Source organism: Amia ocellicauda, assembly GCF_036373705.1.
Source record: "Amia ocellicauda isolate fAmiCal2 chromosome 11 unlocalized genomic scaffold, fAmiCal2.hap1 SUPER_11_unloc_1, whole genome shotgun sequence".
Lineage (NCBI taxonomy): Eukaryota > Metazoa > Chordata > Actinopteri > Amiiformes > Amiidae > Amia > Amia ocellicauda.
Genome location: NW_027102659.1, coordinates 417899 through 441720, shown reverse-complemented (window position 1 = coordinate 441720; position 23822 = coordinate 417899). Strand labels below are relative to the sequence as shown.

Below are 23822 nucleotides of genomic sequence, written 5' to 3'. Positions count from 1 at the left end.
CAAGCATTTTTTGCAAGGCCTCGTGTATGTTGACAAATATTTCTGCATAATTGTCACAATTTAAAAGTTCTGCAAAATTAAAACGCTGAATCATTTCAAAATTGTTATAGGCCGGTCTATCTATAATCACGGGATCACTGGTACTCTTGGACACATCATCATTTTGAACAAAGCCTTCACCCCCTACATTCTCACAGAGCATGTCCTCCACAGCCTTATCAGTCTCAGAACCCTCCACATTCCGAACACCCCCACTGCTGACATCTACAAAACCCCCTTTTTGAGGAGGCTCATTTAAAGCCTGTAAAAGTCCTTCAAAGATATCCAACCGGTTAATGTCAAGACCCTCCTCTATAGTGATGGCTGCTTCTGCCGCCATCCTGTGTTCTAATTGTCTCAAATCATTTATAATAGGGGCAGAATTTGGTCGGGGTAGCTCCTCCAAAGCCTCCACCATTTCAAACAAATCGGGGTGAACTAGGGGGTGAGCCTCTATAAGCGCTACCGGTGGGAGGTGGTTATTTAGATCATTGACCATCTGTAACAGGTCGGGGTTCACCGGTAAGTCTGTTAATTCACATTCTATCGGTGGTAATTGGGGGTTATTTACATCATTTATCATTTGTAATAGTTCCAGGTTCATTGGGACATCAGAGGAGTTCACAACAGGGCCGGGGATGTTCTCTCGGGAAGGTCTTTTTGGGGCCCTAGCTTGTTCATAATCCTTTAGTTTGTGAGTTCTTTTACCAAGTCAGGACATTTTTTAATTTATTTTTTATTTTTCCAACAACCCACAATAGTAAGGCGTTTTGTGTCTATTATAACATTAAATACTGTACAATTCGTTAGTAAGGGTATTAATAAGGGTGTTTTGGCTCTCTATCACCAGGTTTTGCCCCACTAACACAAGTCTTTGATTTTGTAACAAAGTATGTAGCAACTCATGCTGACCTTCAGGAAGTAGCTCCGGGGGCTGGTGGCCTGGCTCAGCTTCAAAGGATGGTCGCTCCGGTAAATCTCGGTCGAAGGAGGCAGGGAGCGAGCGTATACTCATGGACGGAGACCAAGAAGGCCCTTGCGGTGACACCCTGGCCAAGCGCGGGGTACTGTTCCGCGTTTCTGTAGCCAAGAAATGGGTCTGGGGGAACGATGTTGAAACCAGGCCGTCGTTGGGTGGTGTGTCAGCCCTGACTGACGGCGACCCATGAGGTTGTTGGATGCCTCTATTTGTTCCGCCCGACAATGCGGCGGGCTGAATCTGGGGTGTTGAATTACCCCCAGAAGGCTGTGGCCTGAGTAGATGTTGGGGGGTCTCCATGACCACCGTGGGGGATCCTCTTGGTGATCTCACCGGGGAAGATGTTTGATCCCACTTAGACGGGGTAATTGTTCTCAATAGCTCATCCACAGAATGACTATCCCAAGAGTCTTGGGAAGAATAAAAATATACATTACATTTACATCTTTAAACGGCGACAGAAATCAAACTTAAAACAACATGTCCAGGACATTCAAAACCTTTAGCTTTTTTAGACCTTTGAAAATAGCCTTAGACATTCAATACAACGCAATATTATTTACAGACAATATATTTATTAGGACTTGATAATAAATGTAAAACAGAGAAGCCGCTGTAAATAAACTGTAAATAAACTGTTTCTTAAATGTTTCTTTAAAAACTGTAATATTGTTAATAAAACACACACACACACAACAACATTTCATTTTTAAACGAACCTTCCAAGTGTAAACGATTCCTGATCCCGGGACTTCCTGTTTCACAAACGTTTTCACGATCTGTTTAAATATTAAATACAATGAACACCTTCAAGCCTTTTCCTACAACCACTTTAAAACAGAAGTATAATAGCGGGAGATAAGTCAAACAACTTACTAAACCCTTTCGGACGGCTTTACTTCCTAACCAGACGGTACGGCAATCGGTCATTTCTAAACACGTTCCCCAGAAACAAGCCTAGACCTGTCCGGACTTCTAAAGATCTTTCCCAGAACCCCCCGCCCTATAGGAAACGCTTAAATCGCTTAAATATTAGCCCTCAACGGGCAAACAAAGCCCTTTTAAAAACATTAAAGTTTGAAAGATCTTACTTACCTCCACAGAATAATCGTTTCTTATTTTTTTTGGCTGGTTTAGCTTTTTGCACCGCTGTGAAGGTAAGAGACATGTTTAACCTTTAACCACACCGCTTTATAAAAAGCTTTAACCTCTTACAGGCTGCAGATATATACTCACAGCTATCAGATACCGGGGCTGACGGCCTTTCAGATTCTTGAAAGGTTACTGTTCTAGTAGGTAAAACGAAACAAGCCCTCGATGTGGAAGGCCTTTCGTTGTCTCGAACCACGTTTCTTAATACTGTTAGACAGGATAATTTTTTAAAATTAACAAAACTGGACTCAAACATCTTACAGAAACGTTATACAAACAAACAGGGGTTTAGTTCTTACCCGGTCGGCAGACAGCCTGTCTAGGGACAACCACTTCTCTTGGTCGATCCTCGGAGACATTAATCACAGGCCTTTCGATAGTATCTGTGTAATTAAAGAGACCGGCATTAATATATATTAAAACGTTTTCATAACTCTAATGAGCCTCTTCAAAACCACACACACCCATACATAAGAACCCATGAGCGCAAACACAAAAATCTTACCGTCGTTGTTCCAGATTATCTCCTCAGCGTTGGGAAATAACTGCTGTTGACTGGCTGAAAAATAATTTTACAGAACTTAAAACAGATGTTATAGCCTTATTTACAATACATGCACACAACACGCTCTGAGTCAATGAAAATAATCTGAAGCTATTGTGCCTTCTACACCTTACGGTAGCAACAAATCTAACTACTGCTTTACTTTAACATTAATAATGACGGCGACTACGACGACAACAAGAATAACAACAACAACATCATCATCATCAGATTTTAATTAAAAGTGGCTACACCAGCGTTTACAATTTCAACCTGTCGATGGACGAACGCTCTGAGTGCACCGATTTCGGGACACTTCGGAAACTCTTTCAAAGGCAGGACGACCTGCGCTCTGACAGTGCCTGCGTTTAGCCCTACAAGGTGATGCTGAATGGCTTGTTCAAACGGCTGGTGGTCTTCCGTCACCACCAGACTATCAGAGCTATACTGCGCCTTCAACTACATAAGAGTAACAGCAATGTCGCCGATCCTGCTACGGTCGTATTGTAACGCAATAACATGTATCGATTTTAAAAGTGTCAGTTCCAGTGCCTCGCAAAGCTACCCTTCTGCGATCGTTTGTTCTCAAGGTCAGGATTTCTTGCCACTCCGAGGAAGAGAAAACGACGGCCGGCCTTGGGGCAGAGAGATGGCGAAGGGGTAACACGGCACTGGCACGCGTGCACCGCGGGTTGTTTCCGCCCGGTTTCGAACCAGGGACCTTTCGCGTGTGAGGCGAACGTGATAGCCACTACACTACGGAAACCGACCCGTCCTGGTGTTTCAAATGGCTCCCATCGAAGCCGGCTGGTAAAACGCGCACAGGGGTTTCCCGTGGGCCAGCCTGTGAGATAAAGGTTTCTATTTTCACTGACCTATTTTGCATTGCTCAAGGGCACATCAGGACACTTTGGAAACTCTTTCAAAGGAAGAACGCCCTGAGCTATGACAAGACTTACACTTACCCCAACAAGGTGATGCTCAATGGCTTGTTCAAACAGCTGCTGCTCGTCTTGTGCCACCATCAGACAATCACAAAGCTATTGTGCCTTCTACACCTTACGGTAGCAACAAATCTAACTACTGCTTTACTTTAACAATAATAATGACGGCGACCACGACGACAACAAGAAAAACAAGAACAACAACAACAACAAGAACAAGAACAACAACATCATCATCATCATCATCATCATATTTCAATTAAAAGTGGCTACACCAGCGTTTACTATTTCAACCTGTCGACGGACGGACGCTCTGAGTGCACCAATTTCGGGACACTTAGGAAACTCTATCAAAGGCAGGTCGCCCTGCGCTCTGACAGTGCCTGCACTTAGCCCAACAAGGTGATGCTGAATGGCTTGTTCAAACGGCTGGAGGTCCTCCGTCACCACCAGACTATCAGAGCTATACTGCGCCTTCGACTACATAAGAGTAACAGCAATGTCGCTGATCCTGCTACGGTCGTATTGTAACAGCTACAACATGTATCGATTTTAAAAGTGTGAGTTCCAGCGCCTCGCAAAGCTACCCTTCTGCGATCGTTTATTCTCAAGGTCAGGATTTCTTGCCACTCCGAGGAAGAGAAAATGACGGCCGGCCTTGGGGCAGAGAGATGGCGACGGGTAACATGGCACTGGCACGCGTGCACCGCGGGTTGTTTCCGCCCGGTTTCGAACCGGGGACCTTTCGCGTGTGAGGCAAACGTGATAGCCACTACACTACGGAAAACGACCCGTCCTGGCGTTTCGAATGCCTCCCATCGAAGCAGGCTGATAAAACGCGCACAGGCGTTTCCCGTGGGCCAGCCTGTGAGATAAAGGTTTCTATTTTCACTGACCTATTTTGCATTGCTAAAGGGCACATCAGGACACTTCGGAAACTCTTTCAAAGGCAGGACGCCCTGCGCTCTGACAGTGCCTGCACTTAACCCAACAAGGTGATGCTGAATGGCTTGTTCAAACGGCTGGTGGTCTTCCGTCACCACCAGACTATGAGAGCTATACTGCGCCTTCAACTACATAAGAGTAGATAGTAGGGGTTTTTGGGCGCGGCCTATTTTGTTATGACGTATGCCCTAAGCTTATTAATATTCCTACGTCATAATTGGGGGGCGTGATTTTAGGTAGAGTTATTTCCTTAATTATTCCTACGTCATATCCGTCAGAAAGTGTGCACCCATAAAACCCTGAACAACAAGGCCACCCATAAATACCCCCACCCCTCTGAAGGCAATGCCCCGAAACTCTCCTCTCTATTTAAGAACCCGCGCTTCTTTTAGGCAATACCTCTTTAATTCTCAGCTTCTGAAACATCCCGCTTCTTCAACATGTCCAGCGACATCAACATGAAACCCCGCAAGAAACAATCCCGGGCAAGGGTTCCTGTACTCACCAATTTGAAGATTGAACGCTCCTGGGTGTTGTTCTGGGGGGCTCGACGGGGTAACCGCTTTAAAAGGGATCCCAGCTATGTTGGAGTGGAGCTTCTTGCTTTGGGAGAGAAGGAGGGTACGTTGGAACCTTTTGAGATGGTAATTGAATACTCTTATGAGGACTGGTTGAAGGTGATGGCCTGGAGAGATCTGGGGCTTGTGGATAAGACTCTAGAAGGCTTGCAAGAGGGTCCAAGAGAATGCGAAATGGAGTCTCCGACTCAGGGTTTTGAAAGGTGTGAATGGGAAAGCTTGCAGAACTACGACAGACGACGTGTGGGGTTTTGGAGGGGGGTCTGACGGCTCAGGGGCTACTCTCTTCTAAGAGGGCGGTGTGTCGTGACGTAGTGAAGAGATAGGATAAAAGGTGCAACAATTCATTCATGGTTTAAAATTAAAGAGAATGTCTTACCCGAAAGCTGCGGACGTCGACAGGCTCTACAGGCCTCTTCAAACCCGGGATCACCCCTGGTTCTATTCCCCAGATTTTGTATACACTCTGGAACCCTTTGACTGTGGTTACTCTCCAAGACCTCAGACCCCGGTCCCTCAGGACGAAACAACATGCGGTGCGATGGATGTCCAAATGAGTCTCGGGGATCCCCAGCCTCTGGAGCTCATGGAGGGCCTCGATTTTGCCGAATTGTCTAACGTCTGTGCGTCTCAGGAGGGGGTCAGTCCAATGGATGGAGAAACACCCCACAAACCACCAGGCGACCCAATGAGCATCGGACTGTCCCGGGGGCGTGATGAAGACGCAGGATTCTTGCCCGGGGTATGTGACCAAGTAAGCAGAGTGGTTAAAAGCACCCTGGTGTATATTCTGAGTGCTCTCATCGACCGAGCTCTGAAAGAAGTCTGTCGGGGGTGTGAAGTGAATCACCCCAGTCAGTTGAGACACAGTTGTTTGTTTGAACCAGACCGTTACTATTTCCTGTTCTATTTCAACGTGTTTTACAGAAGACTGAACAAACCGTGGCTGAAACCGGCACTAATCAAGGCGCTCTCTTACTCCCACATACATGTCACTGTGGGACAAGTCCAGAAAATCATAGATGAGATTTTGCTGGAGCTGAAAAAGGAGCCGTTTATAATAGAGAAACTTGGGCAGCTGCTCAATGACCTGGATGAGCCGAGTAGAAAAACCGCTGGCAAGCTAAAAGCTTATTTCTTCCGTAAAGAAGTTAAAGCTGGGGGCAGCGACGAAGAATTCGACATCTACGCCACTGATTCAGACTCTGACCTGAACTAAGGGACTTTGAACATGGGGAATGTTCTGGACTGCTTCTGCAACTGGTTCTGTCATCAACACTCTGCAGCTAACCTGAGAGCGCTATTACACCATGTGCTTGACAGAAAAGTAGCCAACGCGAGCCTTTTCTCTACAGATTTAACCATCGATGAGGATCAACTTTCAAACCTGGAAAAGTGAATGGCTGCTGTAACAAAGACCGGGGGGTACGAACACTGGGATGAAGGGCTCAAGGGGGCCAAGAATGATATTAGGCCATTTCATCAACATCTGTATGACCTTTTACTGAGCATGTTTAATACACCTCTGTTTACTTTTAAAATAGGTCATATTGTTGTTTTATTTACATATGTAACTGAGGTGTGTGCCTACAAGATAAAGAAACAGGTATATTTGTTGATATAGATCAAGTAACCAATCATCTGATTTCTTTTTGTCTGGACCGTAGAAAAAATTGTTGTGTATGTTATACTTTTCTCAAATGTCTAAAAAGGGGTATCTGCTCTCCTGAAGTTGAATAAAAAACCTTGTATAAAAACTTTGCGCATAGTGTGGGTCTGTGTGGTTATTTGACAGAATGACTCGGCAAGCTCCCCAAATGCAGGAACTATACTACAACCCAGCCAAGATTGGGGGTTTGGCGGGTAAGAAGGGTTTTCAAAGAGGACTCGCTGAGGCCGGAGTGAAGGTTAATGATGTGGTTGTTTCAGAATGGTTACGGGAACAAGACGCCTATACCTTACATAAACCTCTCAGGATTAACTTTAAAAGAAACCGCGTATATGCAACTGACATAGATTCACAATGGCAAATGGATCTAGTCGATATGTCAAATTTATCAAAACATAACAATGGTCACAAATTGATGTTGATGTGTATCGATGTGTTATCAAAATATGCCTGGGCTCGCATTCTACATAATAAAACAGGTCGGGCGGTGACAAGGGCCTTTGAGGATATATTGTCCCAGGGTCGATGTCCTAAAAAACTGCAGACTGATAAAGGAAAAGAGTTTCTCAACAGAGAATTTCAGAATCTACTGAAGAGACACAAAATACATCATTTCACCACCGGTAATGAGCTTAGGGCATCGGTAGTGGAGAGGTTTAACCGCACCATAAAGACCAAAATGTGGAGATATTTTACAGCGGTCAACACGTTCAAGTATTTTGATAAAGTTCAGGATTTTATCGATGCTTACAACCAAGGGTATCACACCAGTATTAAAATGAAGCCTTTAGATGTTGATCAAAGTAATTCTTTTAAGGTCTATAAAAAATTATACCGACCATTTATTAAGAAGGGAAAAACTACTTATTAGTTCAACATCGGTGATGTGGTTCGCGTTTCAAAGCTAAGGAGTACTTTTGCCAAAGGTTATGAACAAACATTTTCTGACGAATATTTTACAGTTACCGAACAGTTGGCTAGAGACCCCCCCGTGTACCGGTTAAAAGACTATGACAGGGAGGATATAGAAGGAACGTTTTACGAAGCCGAGTTACAAAAAATTATTGTGGGTAAAGACAGTGTATACAGAGTTGAAAAGATATTAGCTGAAAAAACCCAGAACCGGAAAAAATATGTGTTGATGAAATGGCTTGGATGGCCTGAAAAGTTCAATAGTTGGGTCCCGGAACAACAGGTTTGCGATATTCAATCCTTATTACAACATGCCCGCGGGTGTGTTGGGGGCATTACTTTCGATTCTCAAGATGGAATCAGGAGGCTTCTACGTGACTCTACCCAGTAATGCCTCTCTCGATATATATCCTAAAAATGAAATATCCAGTTACACGGTACAATTTGGAAAATCTATAGATCTAAGGGGGTCGTGGGAAGTGGGGTTGGCGGAAATACAGTATCCTTACACTTGGGCTGTTTTACAAGATAAGGATGCCACCTTCGCCATTTTTGATGATGTTAAAAAGAGTCAATGGACATTCACGATACAAGGAGGTTATTATGACAATGTGGATAAAATATTAGATGAGATGCATAAACAGTTCTCAGAAGGCACCCCCAACATCAAGCTATATTACAACCCTATTAAAAACAGAGTGTACAAGGTGTCAAAACCAGGTATTAGCATTCAAACCAGCGGCCAACTGGGGCGTATATTTGGGTTCTATTCTGACACAGAGAGCAGGTTCTCAGAAGTGGTGGGGCGGCTTTTACACTCTTTATGTGTATACGGATATCATAACCCACCAGAGGGTCGGGGATAGTTATGTCCCCCTTTTGAGAAATGTACTTATTAAAGGTAAAAGCAATGACATGGTCACAATTACTTATGACAAACCACACTACGTACCAGTCTCAAATACCCACTTTGACAACATCACGATCGAAGTAAAATCGGATCAGAATATCAACGTACCCTTCCGCTTCAGTAAAGTTAATGTCAAACTACATTTTCGACCCCTGAAACAGTTTGTACATTATTAAAATGGCTACCTCGAGGGGTTATGTAGATCCTAGCGCCTATGTGGATTATTACAAGATGCAAGATGGAACGGCTTGCCCGGTATTGTAGGAGCCCCCACAATGTATGGCGCCGGTCTAGGAGGACTCTTTCGTGGTCTCTTTAGAATGGCCATACCCCTGCTTAAGAGAGGCTTTGCTATAGCCAGACCCCACTTGAAATCAGCGGCTAAAAATATTGTTAGTGACGTGTTCACCAATGTTATGAACCGGTCAGCTAGCCATGAGCATCAGGAGGGTTCGGGTCTCATGGTAATGGCGAGGAGGGGGGGGTAAAAGAAGAAACAGCATGTGTCCACCAGGGGGCGACAAAGATCCGTGGCTAACAAAAAACGAAGAATCTCTCATTCTCCAACATATCGTGGAAACACTCGGAGAAGGAAGCAGCACAAGAAAAAACCTGCAAAAAGAAAGTCTCAAAGAAAGAAAAATAGAGCCTCAGGATACATCTTTTAAACATGTCTTTTGTCCATCGGAAGAGTCTATCGGAAGAATGCGTCAAATCAGAACTGGATCTGTTTACAGTTCCATACACTCAAACGAGTATAGATAAGATCATATATGTAGAGATTCCCCCTCTTTCTGCAATTTCAGACACGGCCCCTCTGGAGTTTTTTATAGCTGGCAATGGCGAGGATTATATTGATTTGAATAACACATTTATTTTAATGAACTGTAAAGTGACTGATGAGGATGGCGATGCAATCGAGAAGACGACCAACGCTGGGGTCATCAATTACCCGGTGGCCACCATGTTTTCACAGGTGGATGTGACCCTGGGAGATCGGCTCATTAGTCAAAGCAGCAATACTTACCCCTATAGAGCCATGATGGAGTGTATACTTAATTATAGTGAGGAGACCCTAAGCAAACAGTTCAGCCCCGGCCTTTTCTTCAAAGACATCCCGGAAGCTATGGACGACAAGGATCCAGAGGGACTCAATAAGGGTTTGCAAAAAAGAATGGCCTTTTCAACAGAAGGGAGGACCTTTGAGCTAATGGGGCATATCCATGCAGACATATTTTTCCAAGAAAAACTCATGCTCAACGGGGTAGACATTAAAATTAAAATGATCCGTAGTAAAAGTGCTTTTTTTCTGATGACCCCTGATACTGAAAAATATAAACTGACCATATTATCGGCCTCGCTGTTTGTGAAAAAAGTGTCCGTCTCCCCGGCGGTTAAACTAGGACACGCGCAGGCGTTAATGACGGCAAACACCAAGTACCCGATCGAAAGAGTCTATATGAAAGTCCACAGTATCCCCGCAGGGACACGGGTGATGAACCAGGAAAATCTGTTTCTAGGACAGCTCCCAAAACAGGTTATTATAGGTCTCGAAGATAATGATGCATTTACCGGGGTTTACAACAAGAACCCCTTTAACTTTAAACATTATAACGCGGAATTTATAGCGTTGTACGTCGATGGTGTGCAGGTTCCATCCAGACCTTTTCAACCTGACTTTGAAAACGGCAATGCGGTTCGTGAATATGACAGTCTAGTACTGGCTACGGGTCGCCATCTCAAGGATCAAACTCCCGGCTGATCGATCGCCGGGAATACTGCAGCGGTTACACCCTGTACGGTTTCAACCTGACCCCTGACGAAGAGTGTGGACAACATTTTTCACAGATGAAGACGGGCAATATGCGTTTGGAGATGCGTTTCAAGCAGCCTCTACCACGCACTGTAAATATGGTCGTGTATGCAGTGTTTGACAACATTATTGAGGTGAATCAGAGGAGAAACGTTATGTATGATTATTATTAAAATGAACACCAGAGAGCTCAACCACATCATGAATGCCCTGGCCAGCTCACGGAAACTGTTTCAAGGAGTCTACACCTGCGATCAGCTGCCTAAATTTAAGATCAAGAATTTACCTGCAATGTACATAATCAACACACACCCTAAAAACATGCCCGGAGAACATTGGCTGGCTATTTATCTAAGGGAGGACCACCGTGGTGAATTTTTTGATTCCTATGCAAACCCCCCGGATTTCAGACCTTTCCCTCGGAAGATCAATAACTTTCTGCTCAACAACTGTCAAGAAACCATTTACAGCGGTCGTCAAGTACAAAGTCTTCAGACCTTCACTTGTGGTCAACACTGTGTGTTTTTCTTATATCATAGATCTAAAGGAAGGTCATACCCCGATATTATGGCCTTGTACAGTGAGGATTTAGGCCAAAATGATAAAAAAGTGGCAGAGTTTGTCAGGACACTGTGGACCCCCCCTTATAACACAATGACTTACGACCCTAGCCAGCCGTGTATACAGATGGGGTGTTCTTGTGAGGATTTTAAAAGATGTCATGCGTGTTAAGGTGAAAAAATAATGAAAACAGCCTTTGAATCATTAGTTTTGTTTTTATTCAACACAATTCTTATACAAAGCAGGGGTTATGGTATAAATAAATGTACAACATTTGAAAAATAAAAAATAAAAATAAAAAATTGTTTGTCGGGTCATTATTTACAGGGGAGACAAATAAAAACATGAGATTAATAAGCTTCCCAACAATGGATAGATCCTGAGGATGGTCGCTCAGCATGGTCAGAGTAATGAGATATCGGAGTCAGATCAGGCTCCACCTCTTTACACAGACGGATTTTTTGTCGCGTTTCCTGGTTAGGAACTGTTGATTGGGGCATGTTCAGACAGGCCATCGCCTGTAGGAAAGCATTCCAGCCTACAGGTCGGCGACTATCGGGTACCTTATTAGTGCTAGTGACACTCTTCAACAAATCAAACATGTGTGAACCTTTGATCACCGCAACATCTTTATCAACCGTTCCCCCCGCATCAGCCCCAGAACCATTTTCTTGAGAGGCCATGGTTAAAGTTAAAATGTTTTGATCTTTTTCACCCTGTCTAACCAGACGGAGGTAGCGCTGTAACGTGTTGGTATACAACTGGGCTTTGGAATACTGATTTAAATCGGCCCTGGCCTGTATAGCTTTCATTTCAGAGTCCAGGTTGTTTTCGGCCGTTTGTCTAATGGGCTCTGGCCCGACAACATTTTTTCTCAGTTTCTCAAGCTGCTCCTGAGGGATCAAAAACATTTTCTGAGCATATTCCATTATTAACCCACTCTGGAAGCTAGAAGACTGGTTAGGAAAGGCACGGCTATGCTCAACAGCGGTCCTATAAAACCCCCGGTTTGATTAATCTTCTTTCTTTTTCTTTTAATAGAATACTTCTTATTAGCGATGATCTTGATAACCGCTTTTTGTTTTTTGAGTTTAGAATGTTGAGAAGGGGTTAGGGGTATATTACCGCGTAAGATGTTAAAAGCTATTTCACACAGGGTCTCGATCAAATCCGAGGGGGCCCCTGCCAGCACAGCTTTCCTATGGCGCGGGCTCCTCTCAAATAACATTTGCAAAAGCGGCAGATTTCTTTTAATCCGAACAGACATTCTTATTTATTTCCTTTTCTTTAGCACATAGACTGCCGGCCAATCGTGCGGGCACAAACCTGTTCTTAGGGGAAAGTCTTCTGAGGTTTGTGCATTTAATTCCGCAATCAAGTACCCGTAGGGTTTTTTGGTGGCATCCTCAAATGCCTCCAAAAAGAACTTGGTCTGGTTAGGGTACATTTGACGAGCCAAGACGGTGACCTGTAGTTTATCTCTGGGGTTTTTAAAAAGAATTATATAATTGGCATATAAATTAATAGTGCGGCTTTTTTTACCTTGAAAAAATAGATTTTGAACTAAATAAATAATACTTAAATTCCTATGATGAGTGTACTTTGTGAAAGCTTTTTCCACTTCACTGTTGTCACCGGCCTGCTCCATCAGGTCATCAAGGATCACTAGGTTAGTATTACCGGGCGGGAACAAGTCATCGCCACACAACGAGGCGGGGAGACCTTGCACAAATTTCAGATTATTTTTTTTCGAAGCCAAATCATCGTAGAGAGGTTGCCAGCAAGAGAAACACCACACTATGTTGTCAAGAGCTTGGGACACGGTTGCGTCCACATCTTCTATGATGTTCTTTATAAGATAGCTCTTCCCCGAATTGGAGGGACCGGCTATAATACAGGAGAAAGGGTGTTGAAGTCTGTTTTCAAAACCACCGCTAATATCCATAAGGCAGAGTGGTATAATCAGTCTTCAACACTCTTTTATTGTACACCACCCTGAACCGTTTGTTTAGTGATCTATTTTCCAACGTGTACCCCTTTTTATTGCGATAGATCTGATTTCCGGCTGTAATAATCTCACGAGGAGGCGCGTCTTTCTCGGTTACAAAACTTTCTACCAGGGTCGTCAGAGACTTGATGTTAATGAGCTTGTTGTTACAATGGTTCAGAGTGAAACCCTTAACTTTCATACAGGTCTTACCCGCAGCCGTTCTGTATGCGTAAGTCTTAGGACCCCCTGAAACAAACTCCACTATGTGGTCCTGAGGATCTAGTTCGCTCGTTAACTCCCCAAGGTAGTCCCCGAGGGGAGGGACCCAATCCCCTGGCCTGGTGACAAAGATTACAGAGTCAGTATCATGATAGAGCGTGCGTTCCTGCAACTGATCCATTAAGTTGTACAGTTCAAGCCGGGCGTAAGCCGTGGTAAAAACCGCTATGAAAACATTAACGTTCCCCTGTTTGGTGGGGAAATCTTTAGGGGCCCTCCACTGGACCTGTGCCACGTGGTCATTTAAGAATTGAAAGTGTGATACTGCATGTTGTTTGGAAAACATAAATTCTATAAACTGTTCAGGGGTTTTAATCAAGGTTGTGTTTAGACGGTAATTTCTTTCCCCAAACTTACCCCACAGACTGTTTAAAATCAGTTTGGACATTTGTCTCTTGGCGGGGTTTACAGTTATGTTCCCCAGCTCTAGACGGATCCCTTCCTTTTCAAAATATTGCTAAACGTATCGCTCTTTGGCCGCGGAGTCAACACACCATGAGGGATAGCCCGATGCCTCCTGTTTCCCTTTCAGATGGGTCATAATGTAATCAGCAAAAAGAGTATCAGATTTTTCAGAAAAATGCCAAACCTCATACACCTTACCGACTCTGTAACCTTTCTCCACCGCCTTGTCAAGCTCAATGCTACACCAGACACCCGTCAGCGCTCTCTCTTCATCACTGTGCAGACAAGAGGTAGTTTGATTTTCAGTTTCCACACACATTCTACACAGAGGGAACATCAATTTTCCCGAACACCTGTAAGGCAACACGGGTAAGAACAGCTCGCGAGGAGGGTACATGGTGACTTTGATCAAACCAAAGTAATGTCCGATTTCGAGAAAGTCACGATAAACAATGGTTGGACGCCCCACCGGGTACATTTTGGTCTTGTTGACATAAGGGTACAGACTGGTGAAATCATAGTAATCTACTCTCTCACCCTCCTTTACCTCATAATGTAAACAGAGGGCGTTGGTACGACCCCCAAATAACGCATCCCGGGGCTCAAGACGTTCAGGAAAGTCCAAGGTTTCCATAAACCGTTGTACCCCCGCATCCTGTTGCTTCAGGGTCGTCCACTCGTGTTCCCAAATCACCAGCACGTTCAAACCATAGGTGTTTTTTAAAGTTTCAATTCGTTCCTGGAAATCATAGTACATATCACTGCAGAGTTTTTGTGTTACGGGGTTAAAGGTGTTTGGGTCGAAGCACTGAGGACAGCCATGGTAAATACAACCTGCAAACTCATAAGCGGTACGCCGCCCGGACACGTCGCTAAAACCGTCTAAGTAGTAAGGCCCCATTTTGACTTCCCCTTGATTTAAAGCATGTCTGATGAAGATGTTATCCCGGGCACTCAGGTATTCCAGCCACTGTATGGAGACAGTCGAAAAGTTCTTTTGTCTAGCACGATAGTTGTCAGAAGTGGTGACCGCTATAGTGTTTTTCTGCAAGAAATTGGACCGATACATTTTCATGCAGAGAGACGCTATGGTCACACTTTGCAAAGGGTCGAGACCCGATGTGTTGATAACCTCGGCGCGGAAACGCACACAGGCTTCTTTAAGGATCACCACATCATTTTTACAATAAGCAGCCATCTCTTCTCGGTCATCAAAAACACCTCCCTTAACCGTATTGTACCATTTAAAGAATTCCTCCCTCTCATGAGACATCATAGTATCAACCCCATAATAAGTGGCGGGCAGGTAGGACCCTCGATAATTTTGAGTGTCCATAGTATTAAAAAAATGGCAGAACCAACCTTTCTTCTGAGCCTCAAAACCCAGAGCCTTAGGCAAAGCGCTCAATTTCATGGGGATGAAATTTAACGAGTCTATGTAACGTTAGTTGAAAGCTTCGTCGGTGAAACACATGATCTTGCTACCCTGATCTATTATTTTTGGGGTCACCCCATTTTCCACCAGATACTTCATCAAAATGTAAGAATCATAACCCTTAGCATTGTGGGCAATAAATGTGTAATTGAGGTATTTTGGACCGCGATACCGCGTAAAGAAATCCCTGACACAACTCTCACCGCTAGCTGACCACTCACGATCCAACATGTCAATACAGAGTATATAATTAGCAACGTGGACCCCGTTTTCTTGCCGGCATTCAAAAGCAAAAAAGACATACCGGTTGTGCGGCGGCTCCTTTTTAACCGGCTGAATAAAGCACTGGTGTTCGGACCCCGGGGTTAAATCAGCATTACAGATCCTGCATCTCGGCTCCAGACATTTGTGTGGTTTAACCTCATGAAAACGGTACTGGAGGCAACACTGCGGGCAATATTTAGTTTGATCACAATAACTCTGTTTTTTAACCCCCTCAGCAGCGGCCCTCTGTACCTTATGCTCGGAAAAACAGAACGCTGAGAGACAAATCCTTAAGCAATCTTTACATCGGATGGTAGGGGCCAAACCCTTACGACATTGCGGATTGAAACAGACGTTACAGTAACCGTCACAGCGGTGCTTAAGCTTATCATTGAAGGCCTTATAACACCAATGACAAACATACGAACAACCCAAAAAAGCCGTCAAACTCTTTATTCCAAAGTAATGACTATCACTTAGGAAGAGAAACAGTGTCTGTGTATGGGTTTCAGGATGTGTCTGAAATTTCACAAATACTTCCTTTACCTCACAACGGTACCACACAACAATTTTTAAAGACAACAACTCCTCAAACTTGGTGATGTCTGAAAAGGCAACCATCTGTTGAGAGTTTAAGCCGGCCCTCTGATGAAGCATTAAAGCTTCTTGCAGAGCTTGGGGTTCAGGCATGTCGGGGGTGAGTAGTTTTATTAAACTGTAAGCAAAACAGAGCTTATTGTCCCCACTGGAACTCACCACTAATTGCCTGAGCTTGGTCCTAATTATGTCGTTCTTCAAGCATTTCGACAGTCTTCTAAGCGCCCCACCCTCAGGGTTACGAACCACATTCATTACCAGAGACAGACTTTCATCAGCTATGATGGCTGCGTTACTTTGCAATAACGCTTCGATTTTAGCCAGACGTCTAAATTATCTCCACTCAGCATTACAGATAGGTTGCTAAACAAATCATCCCCTCTGAGTTCTAACTGTACAACATCTCGAGGTCTGACCCTTTCAGCAACCTGTTCAAGCATTTTCTGCAAGGCCTCGTGTATGTTGACAAATATTTCTGCATAATTGTCACAATTTAAAAGTTCTGCAAAATTAAAACGCTGAATCATTTCAAAATTGTTATAGGCCGGTCTATCTATAATCACGGGATCACTGGTACTCTTGGACACATCATCATTTTGAACAAAGCCTTCACCCCCTACATTCTCACAGAGCATGTCCTCCACAGCCTTATCAGTCTCAGAACCCTCCACATTCCGAACACCCCCACTGCTGACATCTACAAAACCCCCTTTTTGAGGAGGCTCATTTAAAGCCTGTAAAAGTCCTTCAAAGATATCCAAGACCCTCCTCTATAGTGATGGCTGCTTCTGCCGCCATCCTGTGTTCTAATTGTCTCAAATCATTTATAAAAGGGGCAGAATTTGGTTGGGGTAGCTCCTCCAAAGCCTCCACCATTTCAAACAAATCGGGGTGAACTAGGGGGTGAACCTCTATAAGCGCTACCGGTGGGAGGTGGTTATTTAGATCATTGACCATCTGTAACAGGTCGGGGTTCACCGGTAAGTCTGTTAATTCACATTCTATCGGTGGTAATTGGGGGTTATTTAAATCATTTATCATTTGTAATAGTTCCAGGTTCATTGGGACATCAGAGGAGTTCACAACAGGGCCGGGGATGTTCTCTCGGGAAGGTCTTTTTGGGGCCCTAGCTTGTTCATAATCCTTTAGTTTGTGAGTTCTTTTACCAAGTCAGGACATTTTTTAATTTATTTTTTATTTTTCCAACAACCCACAATAGTAAGGCGTTTTGTGTCTATTAAAACATTAAATACGGTACAATTCGTTAGTAAGGGTATTAATAAGGGTGTTTTGGCTCTCTATCACCAGGTTTTGCCCCACTAACACAAGTCTTTGATTTTGTAACAAAGTATGTAGCAACTCATGGCGACTTTCAGGAAGTAGCTCCGGGGGCTGGTGGCCTGGCTCAGCTTCAAAGGATGGTCGCTCCGGTAAATCTCGGTCGAAGGAGGCAGGGAGCGAGCGTATACTCATGGACGGAGACCAAGAAGGCCTTTGCGGTGACACCCTGGCCAAGCGCGGGGTACTGTTCCGCGTTTCTGTAGCCAAGAAACGGGTCTGGGGGGACGATGTTGAAACCAGGCCGTCGTTGGGTGGTGTGACCGCCCTGACTGACGGCGACCCCTGAGGTTGTTGGATGCCTGTATTTGTTCCGCCCGACAATGCGGCGGGCTGAATCTGGGGTGTTGAATTACCCCCAGAAGGCTGTGGCCTGAGTAGATGTTGGGGGGTCTCCAAGACCACCGTGGGGGATCCTCTCGGTGATCTCACCGGGGAAGATGTTTGATCCCACTTAGACGGGGTAATTGTCCTCAATAGCTCATCCACAGAATGACTATCCCAAGAGTCTTGGGAAGAATAAAAATATACATTACATTTACATCTTTAAACGGCGACAGAAATCAAACTTAAAACAACATGTCCAGGACATTCAAAACCTTTAGCTTTTTTAGACCTTTGAAAATAGCCTTAGACATTCACTACAACGCCTTATTATTTACAGACAATATATTTATTAGGACTTGATAATAAATGTAAAACAGAGAAGCCACTGTAAATAAACTGTTTCTTAAATGTTTCTTTAAAAACTGTAATATTGTTAATAAAACACACACACACACAACAACATTTCATTTTTAAACGAACCTTCCAAGTGTAAACGCTTCCTGATCCCGGGACTTCCTGTTTCACAAACGTTTTCACGATCTGTTTAAATATTAAATACAATGAACACCTTCAAGCCTTTTCCTACAACCACTTTAAAACAGAAGTATAATAGCGGGAGATAAGCCAAACAACTTACTAAACCCTTTCGGACGGCTTTACTTCCTAACCAGACGGTACGGCAATCGGTCATTTCTAAACACGTTCCCCAGAAACAAGCCTAGACCTGTCCGGACTTCTAAAGATCTTTCCCAGAACCCCCCGCCCTACAGGAAACGGGCACCCATCGCTTAAATATTAGCCCTCAACGGGCAAACAAAGCCCTTTTAAAAACATTAAAGTTTGAAAGATCTTACTTACCTCCACAGAATAATCGTTTCTTAAGTTTTTCGGCTGGTTTAGCTTTTTGCACCGCTGTGAAGGTAAGAGACATGTTTAACCTTTAACCACACCGCTTTATAAAAAGCTTTAACCTCTTACAGGCTGCAGATATATACTCACAGCTATCAGATACCGGGGCTGACGGCCTTTCAGATTCTTGAAAGGTTACGGTTCTCGAAGGTAAAACGAAACAAGCCCTTGATGTGGAAGGCCTTTCGTTGTCTCGAACCACGTTTCTTAATACTGTTAGACAGGATAATTTTTTAAAATTAACAAAACTGGACTCAAACATCTTACAGAAACGTTATACAAACAAACAGGGGTTTAGTTCTTACCCGGTCGGCAGACAGCCTGTCTAGGGTCAACCACTTCTCTTGGTCGATCCTCGGAGACATTAATCACAGGCCTTTCGATAGTTTCTGTGTAATTAAAGAGACCGGCATTAATATGTATTAAAACGTTTTCATAACTCTAATGAGCCGCTTCAAAACCACACACACCCATACATAAGAACCCATGAGCGCAAACACAAAAATCTTACCGTTGTTGTTCCAGATGATCTCCTCAGCGTTGGGAATTAACTCCTGTTGACTGGCTGAAAAATAATTTTACAGAACTTAAAACAGATGTTATAGCCTTGTTTACAATACATGCACACAACACGCTCTGAGTCAGTGAAAATAATCTGAAGACTTACCAAAAAACTCGTTTAAATCGAAGTCGCAGATGTTGTTTCCGGACACTGTTGATCTTTAGTCTTAAATCGAAAGGTCAGTATGAGTCTGTTGAGCTGAAGACCAGACCTTCATACTTATACTGATGTCCACATGCCGGATCTTCTTGTAAGGCATTGTTCTGGTCTGGCCTTTGTGCCGCCCTGTTACCAATTAACATATCAAAACCAACCAATAAAATGACACTGCATCAAATTTCAAATAGAAACCAAGATGGAGACGATCTCTCTCCTCTCTACTCTAAACTTTTATTAGAACCTTTTGGTCTCTCAAAAAAACATTTTTAAGCATCAAGACCTATAGTCAACAACCACTAAGAATATTTTAGGCCTTTATAAGCGCTAAAAAACAACCTGAGCCAAGAAAATAACCATAAAGATCTAAAATAACTAGCGCTTTTACAGTGATTTTTTTTTTTTTTTTTTAATAGCGATGCTTTGTTTGGTATTAAACAAGTCACAAACTACTCAGAACAGAGTTTATCCCCGCAAAAGAGATATTTGGGTTTACTTTACAAAGCTTATGAATTATATAGGTTAAAAGTATTCTGAATGTTTTGATACCACACGCCATACCTACTGTTGTCTGAGCCCACCCCCGCCCCCCATGGTGTGAGTGATTTAGCCTTGAGTGTTGTGATCTATTTAGCATTGAGTGATCAGTTGTTTTTATTTTTTAAACGATTCCTTATCATCAGGGATTGAGACTGCTAAAATACCTTAAAAGCATATCCTTATCTTAAGTCTAACTCTTATGAGCTTTAAGACCCTAGAATGTATTTAAGTAAAACGACTGAACACATTATGTGAGAGATAAAATATAACCACAGCTTTTTTTTTTTTTTTTTACAAAAACAATTAACCTATACACACAAACACCCACACACACACCCTCTTTTTTAATTTTATTTTTAATTAAATTTGAGGGGAGAGACAGAGCCAGATACAGTGTGGATAACATAAATACCCTATGCAAAACAGGCATTGATAGGACCTGGGATCATAACAGACAACAGAACTTGTTAATCTTATAAAATGATTGGGCGAGATAGAGAGAGAGACAGACAGAGACAGTGTGAATATGATAAACGCACTATTCAAAACTGGCATTGTTAAGACCTGGGACCATTACAGACAACAGAACTTGTTGATCTTATAACGGTTTAGATTTACTAAACCATTACATGTATATTTAAAAAAGACCCCCAACCACTACAGGAAGAGCCGACCCATTCACACTCTACAGTTGACCAACAAGAACAACAAGAACAACAGGTTATGGGCGGCCTTGTTGTTCAGGGTTTTATGGGTGTACACTTTCTGACGGATATGACGTAGGAATAATTAAGGATATAACTCTACCTAAAATCACGCCCCCCAATTATGACGTAGGAATATTAATAAGCTTAGGGCATACGTCATAACAAAATAGGCCGCGCCCAAAAAACCCTACTATCTACTCATAAGAGTAACAGCAATGTCGCCGATCCTGCTACGGTCGTATTGTAACAGCAACAACATGTATCGATTTTAAAAGTGTCAGTTCCTGCGCCTCGCAAAGCTACCCTTCTGTGATCGTTTGTTCTCAAGGTCAGGATTTCTTGCCACTCCGAGGAAGAGAAAACGACATCCAGCCTTGGGGCAGAGAGATGGGGACAGGTAACACGGCACTGGCACGCGTGCACCGCGGGTTGTTTCCGCCCGGTTTCAAACCAGGGACCTTTCGCGTGTGAGGCAAACGTGATAGCCACTAAACTACAGAAACCAACCCGTCCTGGTGTTTCGAATGGCTCCCATCGAAGCCGGCAGGTAAAACGTGCACAGGCGTTTCCCGTGGGCCAGCCTGTGAGATAAAGGTTTCTATTTTCACTGACCTATTTTGCATTGCTCAAGGGCACATCAGGACACTTTGGAAACTCTTTCAAAGGAAGAACGTCCTGAGCTATGACAAGACTTACACTTACCCCAACAAGGTGATGCTCAATGGCTTGTTCAAACAGCTGCTGCTCGTCTTGTGCCACCATCAGACAATCACAGAGCTATTGTGCCTTCTACACCTTACGGTAGCAACAAATCTAACTACTGCTTTACTTTAACAATAATAATGACGGCGACTACGACGACAACAAGAACAACAACAACAACAACAACAACAACAACAATATCATCATCATCATCATCATCATCAGATTTTAATTAAAAGACCACCAGACTATCAGAGCTATACTGCGCCTTCAACTACATAAGAGTAGATAGTAGGGTTTTTTGGGCGCGGCCTATTTGTTATGACGTATGCCCTAAGCTTATTAATATTCCTACGTCATAATTGGGGGGCGTGATTTTAGGTAGAGTTATTTCCTTAATTATTCCTACGTCATATCCGTCAGAAAGTGTACACCCATAAAACCCTGAACATCAAGGCCACCCATAAATACCCCCACCCCTCTGAAGGCAACGCCCCGAAACTCTCCTCTCTATTTAAGAACCCGCGCTGCTTTTAGGCAATACCTCTTTAATTCTCAGCATCAGAAACATCCCGCTTCTTCAACATGTCCAGCGACATCAACATGAAACCCCGCAAGAAACAATCCCGGGCAAGGGTTCCTGTACTCACCATTTTGAAGATTGAACGCTCCTGGGTGTTGTTCTGGGGGGCTCGACGGGGTTACCGCTTTAAAAGGTATCCCAGCTATGTTGGAGTGGAGCTTTTTGCTTTGGGAGAGAAGGAGGGTACGTTGGAACCTTTTGAGACGGTAATTGAATACTCTTATGAGGACTGGTTGAAGGTGATGGCCTGGAGAGATCTGGGGCTTGTGGATAAGACTCTAGAAGGCTTGCAAGAGGGTCCAAGAGAATGCGAAATGGAGTCTCCGACTCAGGGTTTTGAAAGGTGTGAATGGGAAAGCTTGCAGAACTACGGTAGAGTGGTGAAGAGTCTATCTCTAACTACAGATCGTAAGGTTTTGTTTAGCAGTACCCTGATTACAAACCCTATTGAAGGGGGTGTGGAGGATCCAGAAAAACAGGTTACTGAAATTATGTTTGACGCCGTGGACTGGCCGTTCTTGAAAGAGGTCATAAACTGTATAAATGATGGTTTTGACATCTTGACCAAATGTTCGCAACTGGATTTGGTTAGAAGGAGAAAATGCTGGATTATGGATTATATATCCCCCTTGAATGACGACGACGATGATAAAACAGACGACGTGTGGGGTTTTGGAGGGGGGTCTGACGGCTCAGGGGCTACTCTCTTCTAAGAGGGCGGTGTGTCGTGACGTAGTGAAGAGATAGGATAAAAGGCGCAACAATTCAATCATGGTTGAAAATTAAAGAGAATGTCTTACCTGAAAGCTGCGGACGTCGACAGGCTCTACAGGCCTCTTCAAACCCGGGATCACCCCTGGTTCTATTCCCCAGATTTTGTATACACTCTGGAACCCTTTGACTGCGGTTACTCTCCAAGACCTCAGACCCCGGTCCCTCAGGACGAAACAACATGCGGTGCGATGGATGTCCAAATGAGTCTCGGGGATCCCCAGCCTCTGGAGCTCATGGAGGGCCTCGATTTTGCCGAATTGTCTACCGTCTGTGCGTCTCAGCAGGGGGTCAGTCCAATGGATGGAGAAACACCCCACAAACCACCAGGCGACCCAATGAGCATCGGACTGTCCCGGGGGCGTGATGAAGACGCAGGATTTATGCCCGGGGTATGTGACCAAGTAAGCAGAGTGGTTAAAAGCACCCTGGTGTATATTCTGAGTGCTCTCATCGACCAAGCTCTGAAAGAAGTCTGTCGGGGGTGTGAAGTGAATCACCCCAGTCAGTTGAGACACAGTTGTTTGTTTGAACCAGACCGTTACTATTTCCTGTTCTATTTCAACGTGTTTTACAGAAGACTGAACAAACCGTGGCTGAAACCGGCACTAATCAAGGCGCTGTCTTACTCCCACATACATGTCACTGCGGGACAAGTCCAGAAAATCATAGATGAGATTTTGCTGGAGCTGAAAAAGGAGCCGTTTATAATAGAGAAACTTGGGCAGCTGCTCAATGACCTGGATGAGCCGAGTAGAAAAACCGCTGGCAAGCTAAAAGCTTATTTCTTCCGTAAAGAAGTTAAAGCTGGGGGCAGCGACGAAGAATTCGACATCTACGCCACTGATTCAGACTCTGACCTGAACTAAGGGACTTTGAACATGGGGAATGTTCTGGACTGCTTCTGCAACTGGTTCTGTCATCAACACTCTGCAGCTAACCTGAGAGCGCTATTACACCATGTGCTTGACAGAAAAGTAGCCAACGCGAGCCTTTTCTCTACAGATTTAACCATCGATGAGGATCAACTTTCAAACCTGGAAAAGTTAATGGCTGCTGTAACAAAGACCGGGGGGTACGAACACTGGGATGAAGCGCTCAAGGGGGCCAAGAATGATATTAGGCCATTTCATCAACATCTGTATGACCTTTTACTGAGCATGTTTAATACACCTCTGTTTACTTTTAAAATAGGTCATATTGTTGTTTTA

At 43.8% G+C, this 23822-nt stretch overlaps 2 non-coding genes across 2 annotated transcripts; both read right to left on the bottom strand.

The window, feature by feature from the left end:
• Positions 1-3407: 3407 nt before the first annotated feature.
• trnav-cac (transfer RNA valine (anticodon CAC)) lies at positions 3408-3480 on the bottom strand. The gene has a single exon. It is a non-coding gene; the product is annotated as a tRNA-Val (tRNA).
• An 892-nt stretch (positions 3481-4372) lies between these two features.
• trnav-cac (transfer RNA valine (anticodon CAC)) lies at positions 4373-4446 on the bottom strand. Its single transcript has one exon. It is a non-coding gene; the product is annotated as a tRNA-Val (tRNA).
• Positions 4447-23822: the final 19376 nt, after the last annotated feature.